A 13406-nucleotide genomic window follows, 5' to 3' on the forward strand; every position below is an offset into this window, starting at 1 on the left:
AGCACAACGCGCATCTATACATGAAAGTTAAGATGTTGCATCCGAGGTTTGCAGAATGGGTGAGTCCCGGGGAGGGTTCGGAACCCAGCTGTCAATCAGTACGGGGGCGGGCTGACCACGTGACCCGCTGCGAGACAGCGCCGCCTGTGGCAGCGGCGGGGAAGTGGCCGGGGCTGCTGGGACACGTGACGGGGCGCGCATTCTCGGTGGTCACAGTGTAGCAAAGCCGGGGATACAATGTATCAGCGGCACAGGGGAGTGACTGGAGAACGGGGTCTCAGCTCTGTGTGCGGATGCATGGAAGGTGGATCTGAATCATGCGATTTCCTTATCTGAGCTGCTCCCTGCTCTTTAGTTTGACTGGAAGTACACTAAGAGTAGCTACATTAAAATCAAAGCCAAGCGAAACCCATGCGAGAGGTGAGTTGAAAGTTATTTACTCTTTTCGGTTAGTGGGGGCAGTCTTTCTCAGCAATAGCAGCAGCGGTGAACATTGTGAGTGGATGCTCGTGTTGCACTCACGGTACAAGGCACTAGTCTGTGCTGTATCTGTCAGCCGCTCGGACTCGCTCACGTCTGTGTTGAAATATACCAAAGAAATCGGATGTTTGTAAGTTTCCCTTTCATTTCGTTTTGTTGGAGGACGTGAGCATGTGACAAGAAGTTGGATTTGAATTTTCTGCAACTCTCCCCACCAAAAAGAATAAAATGAAAGCCTGCTTTTTTTAGAGTGTGACTTTTTAACTTTTAGACTACGAAAGCAATCATAAATAGGTTAATATTTCATCTTTCAGTAAAGAAATCGATCCCGACTAATTGTAGTATTCTAACACTTTAGCTTGTGTAAAATAAGTAAATCAAATTCTACAGATTGTTAATTGAATTGAAATTGTTAAATCATTGTCAATACTTACAAATAATAAATACTGAAATGCTTTATTTTAGTGAAAACGTGTTAAGGCAGCTGAATTCAATACATTTCTGAAATTCTGAATTTAAAGGGTACATTTATAGAAAATTGCATATTTTTAAAGTCTTAGATGTTTCAGTATAAGTTAAATAAAATAAAAAGACTCTTTCTTAACCCAACACTTCAATGTTTTGAGCATTTTCATCAATTGATGTCCCTAAGAAATATTTTGACCTGACAACTTTTGGTTTAAAAGAATCAACATCAGGATGATTTGAGGTTTGTAGTTTTAAATCAGGCTGATTTAAATCAGAAAGAATAGTGAGAATAGTGTCATTTTGCTCAAGATTGCAAAAGGATGATAATGATCTGATCCTGTCAGAAGTTATGAAGTGAAAATCAGGATGGTATTGGAAAAATGGAGTCTAAAAATGACTAGGAAATGGATAAAAATGTCATGAGTTGGAATGTGATGGAGAAAGAAAGACAGGACTGATGTATAAGTATGCATTGATAATTATATAATGTAGAATTTGAAGTTTAGCTGTACATCAAATAAATATCAAATTTGCTTGTATTTGGGAGAGTTGGAGGGTAATGGGAGGGGGGCTCAACTATAGAGACCCTTCTGATGTTGTAGGGTGTGAAATAATTTGATATTGTTGCCATGTGCAAAATCTTAACCTGAGATGAGGTCATGGCTCATTTATCAGCTATCCGATTCTATGACAGTTAGTTGTGATTCATGTCAGGAGTGAAGCAGTTGTGGAATTTGAAAGGTGGGAGCTGAAAAGCTGCTGGACAGAAAACTTGGGACAAGCTTATTTGTACAGGATCAAAGTATGTTTGAGGAAAAAAAGGGAGATGTTGATAAGGAGCTCAAAAAAGGGTTGAGATTTTTCTGCCCAAGGAGTCCAAAGGATTAAATAACAGTTTGGGGTGAAACCTGGATGTAAAAATCATGTTTTTACAAAGTATAGAACTGGAAGGGTTGTCTTGATTTAAGAAAAATGTATCACTGGTAGTGAACCAGGTTTTAAGCTAAATATTGATAATTTTATGCAAGACTAGTTCACAGAGGGGAGGGCATGGATTGCATAAATGTTTGTTTGTGAATATGGGTAGAACTAGTAAGATCAGTATTTGTTGTCATTTTAATTTTCCTTGAGAGTAGGTAAGAGTTAACCATCTTTTTCTGGGTCTGGCATGAGATGAAGATGGCAGATATCCTTCATAAAGGATATTGAACCACTAAATGGGTTTTTACAACAGTCAATTATAGTTTCCTGATCATTTTTATTGAGCTGAGCCTTTTATTTCAAATATTTAATTATTTGAATTTAAATTCGATTGGGATTTGAATCTAGATGTAGGCCTCGGGCAATAGACTGGGCATCTGGATTACCAATCTAGTGACATTACAACAATGTCACAACCCTCCCTGATACTTGCCTTAACAAGGCATAAATTTGGCTCTATTATTCTGTCCTCTCCTGAATCAGATTGAGATACAATTCAATCGGGACTGGAGATCTCTTGCAGTTCACTATCTGCTCATCATGTGAGTAAGTGTCAGTCAGTTACTCTACTGTTGAGGAGTTGCTTGTGGTGACTCGCCCAGTCCCTATAAAAGTCTTCAATTTAAGTCTGTTTCCCAGCATTCATGAATCATGTACACTGTAATGTCTTTCATTCTGGGAAAATAATTCCACCTGGACGGTTTGTAGACGATTTGTGCCCTTTACCTTTTGTGTTTGTGTTTCACCTTCTATGTTGACAACCCATGTTTAAATCACTTGGAGATTTACAATCCACTATCAGTACATAATGGCTAGCAAAGCTAATTAGCTGCTACTTAGCTAACATTGGTACCTTTCCTTTGGGGGGAATCATAGCACTGCATATGACAATCCATATTACAAGTCATTTAACTGAGATATGAACTGGAGGTAGGGAAATTTGTGACTGCAGAAACAAATTACAGCTGATGCTGAATGAATTTTAATAAAAAGTACAACTGCTGATCTCTTCTATTCATCACAAAGGGCTAATGTTAAGTATTTATTCAATTTTGGTATATATTTAACAGATTCCAAAGATTATTCAACTAAAATTCAAGGTTTTTGCACACTGCAAATCATTTCATGCAAAGAAGCAGGTAATTTATGAATAGCTCAAAAATATTTCTCTACACTTTTGAATTATGCAATCTCGGGCAACTGTTTCATTCTCTGAGGGAAAATAATTTTGTAACAGTTTATGTTTAATATATTTACCTCTTGTGTTTGGTTTATTTTAACTTTTATGTTCAAACCTCATGTTTAAGTTATTTGTAGATCTTTAGTCTGCAATCAAAATGAAATGATCTATGAAGTTAATTAACTTCTGCAAAACAAATAGAACCTGGTGAATGCAAAGGGTTAGAAAAATCTGGTAAGGTGGAGAAATAATCAGGATTGTAATGAAAAAATTAAATGTTCAGAAGCATTTAGATTAAAGTGGAAAATATGTCATTATATGAAACACCAAATACATCGTATTAAGTTATTTTGCAAATGACCTAGATTCTTGCAACTTGTGTGAACGAGAGCTGAGACCGCAATGAAAGTGAACACACTGATCATGGCACTGTATTGAGGAGGCTATTCAAATGGAATGGTCTTAAAATGATGCAGTAGTAGTACTTGACAGTATTATTAAGAGGGTTTGCCGCTGAGAGCATGAATCCTGGTGGCCATTTTGTCTGCTGCAAATGCTGGGGTTAAGGAAATTACCTCAGATCTGGAGAGCACCTTGGAGTTGGAAGAGAAGAATCCCGTTGTGCTGGTACATGATTTTACCAACACAAATTGAACTAGGCATGAAGTTCTGCTAAAGGTGTATGAACACTTAGAGGTTAAATTAAAATCAAAACAGAAAGGTAATAAAGGCCATGAGCAAAATTGTTTTGGAGTGAGTAACATCAAATGATAGCTTAAAGATTGCTGAGAAGAAAACAATGGGGTTCAATTCATGCAGTAGTACTAGGGAAAGAAGGAGGGGTTCTTGTTTGGGTTGGTCTTAACTTGAGCAATGTCGGAATGGAATCTTGGCGAGTTGCAAGTGAAATGATGTAGAGAGGGATTTAAACTAATTGGTGGAGAAGAAATGTCATGTGAAAGTTAGAAATTTAGTGGGAAAAGACTATGCAATTGTGCAGTTCATGATAACCAGAGGGTGTTAGCAAAGTACAGAGTCTATAAATGTATTATGTGCAAGCAAATGGTGTCTGAGTGGGGGAAATTTGTAAAAGGGCAGAATTAGGGCTTTTTGAAAAATGCATGCAGCATTCATAACAAGAAGGATGAATCGATGGCAGAGGTGGGGGAGACAAAGTAATAATGTCATTGGACTAAAGTCTCGAGCTCTCATAAATACGCTCATATCCCAAAACAGCAGCTGGATTTGCCGATGTTATGAAGTGAGCTAGGAAAGTAAGTAGTGAGAAAGGCATAAGTCAACAAAGGTGCTATGTTGGAAAAATTGCCAGGTGAACTACTGTGCTGGAAAATGTGAGGTTATCCATTTTGCAGGAATGGCAAAAAATGGTGGAATATTATTTAAATGGAGAAAGTTTCCAGAATGCTGTAGAATAAAGGCATCTGGCAAACATGAATCACAAAAAGATAGCAAGCAGGCTTAGCAGATAATGAGGCAGGAATGCTATTCTTTTTTGCAAGAAGGATGGTGTATAAAAGTAAGGAAGTCTTGCTACAGCTGTACAGGCCATTGATAAAACTTCATCTGGAATACTGCATACGATTTTGATCCCCTTATTTAAGGAGGGAGTGACTTGCACTGGAGGCAGTTTTGAGAAGGTTCATTAGGTTGATTCCTGGGATGAGAGACAGGCATGGGAAGAAAGGTTGAGCAGGTTGGACTTATGTATAAATTGAAGTTTTGAAGAATGAGAAATGATCTGGTAGAAACACACAGAATTCTTGGTGGTCTTGACAGGGTAGATGCTGAGAGATTGTTTACTTTTGTGAGAGAATCCAGAGGAAGCAAACAGATTCATACATCAGTAACGGCCAATCACATCAAAGTTTCCCCCACTTTCAGCAAAAATCCATTACCTACCACCTGCTCACTACTGAAATCAAACTTGCTCTGACACACAACCTATTTGATAGAATCAAAGCACACTATTCAGCTCTTCGGGTCTGCACACAATTGCCTCCTTTTTGCACAACATTTGAAGTTGGGCTTGATGTGAGCAGTCTCCAACCTGACCACTCTGCAAGTAGCAAGACAGGAAAAGTGAGTTTCAATACCCCAAATTCTTCTTGTGCAAAAATGGACTCCCTACTTTTTCTTGGTAATTTTAGTAATCCTACCTTTACACAACTTAACCTACTTAAGCGTACTTCCATCTTAGAATGGGCTGAGGAGCTCTTTGACTGTCCAGCTTTCTAAGGTAGTGAACCGTGGAAGCTAGGTTATTGAATGTATTGGGGATTGAGGTCGATGTTTATCACCTGCAAGGGAGTTGAGAGTAATGAGGGGCAGACAGGAAAGTGAGGTTAAAGCCACATTGAAATCAGCCATGATACCATTGAATGGCAGAGCAGGCTTGATAGGCTAACTAGCCTATACTTCGAGGTTTTTATTCATGTCAGACATTCTTCCTTCATTTTTAAGAATGCATTCTATAATTGCAGCTTTAACAAGGTGTGATGCATCTTGTGTGTGGGTGAAAAGAATTACCACGCGTCTCAATCTTGTGTGGTAGTTTCTGCTTGTTTTTCAGCCTACACTGCTGGAACAATGCAAAGAAGAGGGCCAAACTGAAAATTTATCCCTGTCAGAAAACTGTCTCTCAACTGATAAGTTCTCTGAAATTCCTCCTTGTGGTTACACACAGGAGCTAGGCTCCTCATGGCCCTAATTTAAGGTTTTTGGATATCAGGAGATTTGGACCCCTGGTGTACAATGTGCAAGACTGATCTATGCATAAGGCTGATGTTTAATAACCAAACTCCCAGTTATGGGTGAATAGTCCCATTGCCTTCTGAATACCTCAGGAGATACGGTCAAAGGTGGATTGATGTCTAAAATTGTTAACGTTTTGGCAACACCTACAACCCGAGTAAGTGTTGAAAGTAGTTATCTGAATTCCTGGGGGTTCCAATGCAGGAGGTTGAAACAAAGATCCTGATTTTCAGGCAGCCTAGGGTCTCCATAACATTTGCCCAGGTGTGTGACTAGAGAGGACATTCCAATTTTGCTGCAGAATATTAACACAGCACTGGAGGTAGCAGCCATGATTGATAAAATTGGGGTACGGCATGAATGTTACAGGCTACCTTTGGTGGGAGGGACCATTATATCCCACTGGTCAATCATTGCTTGCTTCAAGTTGGTCAATCAGTAAGCTGCTGACCAACCAGAATCTGTCTACTTCATTGGGTGCTTGATGTTCTGTTTAAGTGGATAGTATCCACTGTATCAGGCAGGTAAAGAACACAAACAAAACGAATAAAAGACACCAACTCTTCAATTAGCCAGCTGAAACATTGGCACCGTGTGCATGGTTATAACAGATGACTTTCAGATGATCAATAATGTGTGTAAGATAGTTACAAATGATGAAGTTGACAGGCTGAGCATTGTTTTATGAGATGTGTGGTTGGTTTAACTTACAATATCATTGAGTGGATGTATATCTTTCTCTTTTTGCTAACAGCACTTTGCAGCACAAAGGACAGTGGCTTGCAGCAAGGGGAAATGTTTTATTTGCAAATAATATAAGCTGTTCGAATGGAATTACTGAGTCTGCAATACTTTGATCACATGACCTAAGTTTTTGGCTGACCTAAAGCTATTTGATTAGAGCACTGACAGAGAACCTGCCTCAAGCAATAGCTTTTGCTCTGGAAACCCCCTTCTTTCTTTGTCCTGAAAGCCTTGTCGTCAATATTGCTGAGTTGAAAACCTGAAGCAAAGCTGAACAGAAAGTTCTCATCACCGCACGTATCAGTTGAGACACAGTTTTCTGACAGGGATAAACTTTCATTGTTCCAGAGAATTTAGAATGCACCCTCACTGTCTCCAGAAAAACCTATAGCCGAGCCAAGAAGACACCCTAGTGCCAACAGGTTGTGTCCAAAATGACTTCTGCTACAGACCAACATTTAGGCAATCTAAACAATGTTTTTATTTTTTTCCCAGAAGTGTATATTTGCACAGTTTAAAACTTTTTTGTTAATCTTTTGTATCATTTGCTTGATTAAATTTTGTTTGTAATAAACTTATTTTTTGATTATAAAATCTGATTAACTTGTTTCTGACATTGAGTTACATGGAGTTTGATATATAGAAAAGATGTTAGTATCACCCTCTATTTTAAATTCACACTTTCTGGTGGCAAGTGGAGGAATGAGACAGAGAGAAAATCAGATCCCCTTATCCACCGCTCCCCCCCCCCCACCTGTCCTTAGAAAAATATAGACAAGCCTGACCTTTTTTTGGGAAATTAAGAGTGGATGACTGAAACAAAGCCATTGTGTTTACCTGGCAGGGGAAGAGTGGAGCAGAGGCCCTTGACTGCTTTGTAGGCTTCACTGTAATGAACTCACCACACTCGATAATTGAGCCTCTCTCAATTGTGGCACAGTGGCTCACTGCTGTCTCACAGCGCCAGGAACCTGGGTTCAGTTCCCGCCTCTGGCATCTGTCTGTGTGGAGTTTGCACACTTTCCCCATATCTGTGTGGGTTTCCTCCAGGTGCTCTGGCTTCCTCCCACAGTCCAAAGATGTGTAGGTTAGGTGAATTGGCCAAGCTAAATTGCCCGTAGTGTTAGGTGCATTAGTCAGGGGTAAATGTAGGGGAATGAGTCTGGGTGGGTTGCTCTTCGGAGGGTTGGTGTGGACTTGTTGGCCGAAGGGCCTGTTTCCACACTGTAGGGAATCTAATCTAAAAGCATGTTCTTTCCATCGTCCTCTCATTTCAATCAGTGTAGTTAATCTCGTGAGTATTTATGTCCCAAAACTGGGCTGAAAGACTAGTTTTACAGGGAGCGCAATACTGTTATCAGTAATATTCCCAAGCCCAGTATATCTTTATCAACTGGAGGATTTCAATCTATTCGTGGGTGTGTACACAGGATTGGGCTGTTCTGGCTTGGACATTGTGACTTGGGAAGGATAAATAGAATGGACAGAGACTGTTTGAAGTTTGCTGCTACTTTGTGTAATTGACACCTTTCATACCAAGTGGTGCAATAAGATGTTTTAGAGATATTCAGGATCTGAGCATTAGCACCAGCTAGATTTAACCATCATAAGATATGGTTCTCTGAACAGCATTCTCCACACACGTAGCAGTCACAGCACTGACTGGGATATAAATTTTCTTGCTTGTGTGCACAAGAATTAGGATGGGCCTATAAACCAGAGAAAACGAAAGCTAGTGAATTCTGCTAGCTTCAAAATCATCTGCCAGTGCGGTGGAAGCTGCATAAGGGCTTTTGCCCGAAACGTTGATTTCGCTGCTCGTTGGATGCTGCCTGAACTGCTGTGCTCTTCCAGCACCACTAATCCAGTAACGATTGGAGCTCCAGAGGTGCACAAGGTGATGTTTGGTTTGGAGTTATGTTTTATTGCCATGTGTACTCAAGTACAGAAATGCAGTTGTACAGTGAAAAGTGAACAAAGTCGCCACTCACCGCAGCCATCTTAAATGCAACTTATGAACGAATTCCGTTTTTAAGTGTGTTTGTAAGTAGAATTTGTATGTAAGTTGGAACGGTTACATACGGTTTACAACTAGTGTCAATTAGTCAAATGTTTGTTTTAGTATAGGTATAGAAAACATTAAAGAAACATTTCTTAAACTTTTCAGAGAGAAAAGAAAAGATAATGATTAAAGGTCAACACTTACTCTGATTCCAGTTGATGTCTTGCATATCGGAAGGGGCCTTAGTTAATAATTAAGATGACTTTATTAATTGGATGATGGGCCTGGTGCTGGAGAGTCAAGGATTGATACTGCTACTGGAGATTCAGGGTCTGATTCTGCTGCTGGAGACTGGGGTTTACTTCTGAAGTCAATTTCTTAAAGTAAACATCATGGCGGCTTGAACAGAGCTTTTCTTTTTCTCATTATAAATGGCCTTGTAGCTGGAGCAGGTCATCGGTAACAATCCAGTAAACTTTGGTGACCTTCGCTGCATTAGGATCTTGCTCCTCTACCTTTGCCACCTATGTTCAATGAGATGAAACATTTCGGCTAATTCCTTTGTCAAAAACTTCTTGGGTACTGGGGTTTTTTCCTCAAGTACTGTCATCTGCTGTTGCAGCTCCATAAGGTCCTCATTGGTCAGTTCTTTGGCATTGGTAAGACATCATCTTCATTGATGTCTAACTGCAGTTGATTATTACCAATGACAACCACAGCTTGCCTGGCCTCAGCTGTAAACTCTTTAAAACCATCTGCAAATTGGGGGCATAATTTTTTCCAGACTCCTTTCATGTTGTTTTCTTCACTTCCACCCAAGAGTCTGCAATGTTTTTGCTGCCATTGTAAATGTTGTAAATCTTCCAGAACTCCTTTTAAGGTCATTGCATCATTTTGGGTAGCCCTGAATACTTGTGAGAAGATCTGGCGTAAATGTAACCCTTAAAGGAGGCTATGATTCCCTGACCCATTGTCTGAAATAGTGATGTGGTGTTGGGTGGTAAAAAGACGACCTTTACGTTGCTGTGAAGGTCATTTAAAATGCTTGGATGTTGGGAGGGTGTTGTCAAGTACAAGGAGAATTTTGAAAGGAATCTTCTTGGCTAAGCAATAGCATTCAGCAGCAGGAACAAAAGAGTTCAGGAACCAATCATCGAAGAAAGCTTTTGTTACCCAAGCCTTTGTGTTTGATTTCCAGTTAATAGGAAGAGATGCCTTGATGATTCAGCTAACTGCCCTCTGATTCAGGATACACAAGCATAGGCTTAAGCTTGCAATCCCTGGATGCGTTACCATCAAGCAATAACGTTAGCCTATCTTTGGATGCTTTATGTCCTGGAACAGTTCTTTCCTCTTTTGAAGTGTATGTCTTTTCAGACATTTTCTTCCCAAAAAAGCCAGTCTTGTCTACATTAATTATTTGCTCAGGCACATAACTACCTCCTCAATAATAGTTTTTCAACATTTCAGAAAACACTCTCGCAGCACTTACATTGGAACTCACTGCTTCACTTTGCACTTTAATATTGTAAATTTGCCCTCCCTTTGAAATGGTTGAACAAGCCCCTACTCGCAACAAATTCTTCATCACAAGCACCTTCACTTGCTGCATGTGCAGCTTTTAAATCATTGCAAAGGCTTCAAGGCTGTTCTTGCACTAAACCAAGGCTAATGGGAGTATTACTGGGAGAGAGTGAGGACTGCAGATGCTGGAGGTCAGAGCCGAGCGTGTGGTGCTGGAAGAGCACAGCAGGTCAGGCAGCATCCGAGAAGCAGGAGAAACTACATTTCGGGCATAAGACCTTCATCAGAAAAAGGGCTTACCCTGAAATGCTAATCCTCCTGCTCCTCGGATGCTGTCTGATCTGCTGTGCTTTTCTAGCACTCCGCTCTCAACTCTAATAGGAATATTACGCTAATTTTGATCCTCTAACCAAATTACCAATAGCTTTTCCATTTGATAGTTAAACCACTGAAATGCTTCGTGATAATTGTCACTTTCATCGGGACAGAGCCTTTTACATGCTCCATTACACTCCCCTTTTATAATTGTCCCGATGGTTGACTAACTCTGGCCTAATGCTTTTCCAATGTTTGCGTTTCACCTCTCTCTGATTGTTTTATTATTTCCAATTTGTTTCAATCATGATATTTTTCCTTTTCTTTGATGCATCACCATCGCTTGCATCAGATTTATGCTTTGAAGGCCTGAATATGATGGTATGGCATTGTTCTCCCTTGGGTTGACGAACCGCTGAAAATATACAGTGCTTTGAGCGTTACGCAAAGTAGTCTGCCCGCTCGTTAGGTACAAACCATTGTATGTAACTCAATTGTTTTAAATAATAGGCTTTACAGAAGTCGGTTTGTAAGTCAGGCATCTGTAACCCAGGGACTCCCTGCACCGAAATTTTTTAAAAACCCATGTAGATGTAAAACCTAGAATTTAATAAAATACAGAAATACAAAAGAAAAGACAGCGCCATGAAGAAAGGGGAAGTGTCCAAGTCTAAGTGTTGGCTGCCACAGTGCAAACCATACCATAAGAGAGAAGGCTGCCAAGATAATTCTGTAACCATATGATTGGTTTCCACCTGTATTCAACTGATATCTTTCTTCATACTCTCCTCCAGAGCTCTAAATTCTTAAATGTTTGCATTTCCTGACCACTTACCTGCAAGGTGATGTGGAACAAGCCAGCTATCTTTCCAACTCTGGTCTGTCCTCACTTAGCTCCCAAGTCACTTCTCGGCCATGCATAGCTTCTTATGTATTACTTCCTACTGTCTTGCTGACCAGCTCCTTGCCATCCTTTTGTGGCTCCAAGTATCCTAGCACATAATTTTGAATTCTTTGTCCTATATTAATAAAATATTCTGTGACTTTAACTTACCACATTAGATGAGTCCTAACAAGCATAAAGGAAGAAAGTTTGTGGTTTGTTGGAAGCCACTCATTTCATACCAAGACATCATATCTGAGGTTCCTTGATGACATACTCCAAAGCAACCATCTAAAGCAGCTTCATCAATAACCTCCCTTCCAATGTAATGACAGAAGTGGGAATATTTCCTGATGTCTTTGTAGTACTGACATCTCTAAGGAATATGTGTCTACCCACATGCTGCAAGGCCTGAGCAATATTCATGTTCATCAGGAATGTTAGAATATTGATGAAGAGCTTACGCAGGAAACGTCGACATTCCTGCTCCTCGGATGCTGCCTGACCAGCTGTGCTTTTCCAGCACCACATGTTCTGACTCTGATCTCCAGCATCTGCATTCCTCCCTTTCTCCCAGGTCGATAAATGGCAGTTTACGTTTGTGGTACACAACTGCTTGGAGTTTAGCTGAACAGCTATATAAATGCTGTGGCTATAAGAGAAAATCAGAGGCTGGGAATTTTGCAGCAAATAACTTCCCTCTTGACTCCCCAGAGTGTATCCAGTATTTACAGGGCACAAGTCAGGGGACCTGCCTGGATCGATACAGCTTCATCAACGCTTGAGAGGCTGGTCACGACCCATGATAAGGCAACACATTTGATTAGTGTCCCATTGTGCAGCTCAAAGAGAACATTCATTGCATCCATTCCGTGAAACATTCCCTCCAGCACTGGCACACAGGATGAATATGCGTTATATCTATCAGATACAAGGAAGCACCACTAAGTTCCCCTCCAAACCATACATCATTCTCACTTGGATACTAAGAACCATTCCTCCACAGTTGCTGGGTTAAAACCCTGGAACATCCTTCTGAGCAGTACTGTAGATGTACCTGCTTCATATGGACTGTGGTGATTCAAGAAGAGTCATCACCTTTTGATGGAGAATTCACAATGGGCATACAGTGTACTTGCCTTTATTAGTCAGATGTACAAAACTGAGGGGGATAGATAGAGTAGACAGGAACAAACTTTACTCCTTGCATGTTGATGCCTCTTTTCATTCCTCGTTTGAGCCACTCAAATACTATCTATGGTTTTAATTTTTCCATATGTGGCTTGGTTTCATATCACTTTGTTGTTCTTCTGTAAGCAAAGTTTCTTTTTTCAAATAGCACTATGTAAATATAATTGAGTATTTGTGTTGTGTTCTACTAAAGCCACTGGGCTATTGGTTAATTTTGTTAGAAACTCAACTGGGCCAGCTCATGAGTATTGTAGCTACCGTGAACAGGTCCAAGGTTAGATTAGATTAGATTACTTACAGTGTGGAAACAGGCCCTTCGGCCCAACAAGTCCACACCGCCCCGCCGAAGTGTAACCCACCCATACCCCTACATCTACATTTACCCCTTACCTAACACTATGGGCAATTTAGCATGGCCAATTCACCTGGCCTGCACATCTTTGGACTGTGGGAGGAAACCGGAGCACCCGGAGGAAACCCACGCAGACACGGGGAGAACGTGCAAACTCCACACAGTCAGTCGCCTGAGGCGGGAATTGAACCCGTGTCTCAGGCGCTGTGAGGCAGCAGTGCTAACCACTGTGCCACCGTGCCGCCCACAATAGATATGGCAAGTAATTCCCTCTCTACTCCCCAAAATCTTCCTTCCATGAAAGACACCAGTGCTGAATGTGTTGAAGTATTCTTCATTTGTCAGAATGAGTACGGTCCAAATAAGACTGAAGAAGCTCAAAACTATTCAGGTAAGCGCACACCTAATTGACACTTCACTCACCATTTTTAACATTTACTACCATCCGTGTACACTGGCTGCAATGTGTACTCTGTGGAAGATGTATTTCACTAACTCACCACAGCAACTCTTT

The 13406-nt window shown here is 40.5% G+C and overlaps 1 protein-coding gene across 4 annotated transcripts in view; it reads left to right on the forward strand.

Annotated features, from left to right (window-relative positions):
• Positions 1–216: 216 nt before the first annotated feature.
• Positions 217–13406, forward strand: part of gpr63 (G protein-coupled receptor 63) — a 158578-nt gene continuing 145388 nt past the window's right edge. For 3 of the 4 annotated variants that reach the window (XM_072554942.1, XM_072554934.1, XM_072554954.1), the window contains exon 1: positions 217–420. The gene's annotated coding sequence lies outside the window, so the exon portion shown is untranslated. Of the gene's footprint in view, positions 421–2999; positions 3069–13406 lie in introns of all 4 variants that reach the window. The other variant, XM_072554947.1, reaches the window with a different exon arrangement.

This window comes from Chiloscyllium punctatum, chromosome 3 (assembly GCF_047496795.1).
Source record: "Chiloscyllium punctatum isolate Juve2018m chromosome 3, sChiPun1.3, whole genome shotgun sequence".
Taxonomy (NCBI): domain Eukaryota; kingdom Metazoa; phylum Chordata; class Chondrichthyes; order Orectolobiformes; family Hemiscylliidae; genus Chiloscyllium; species Chiloscyllium punctatum.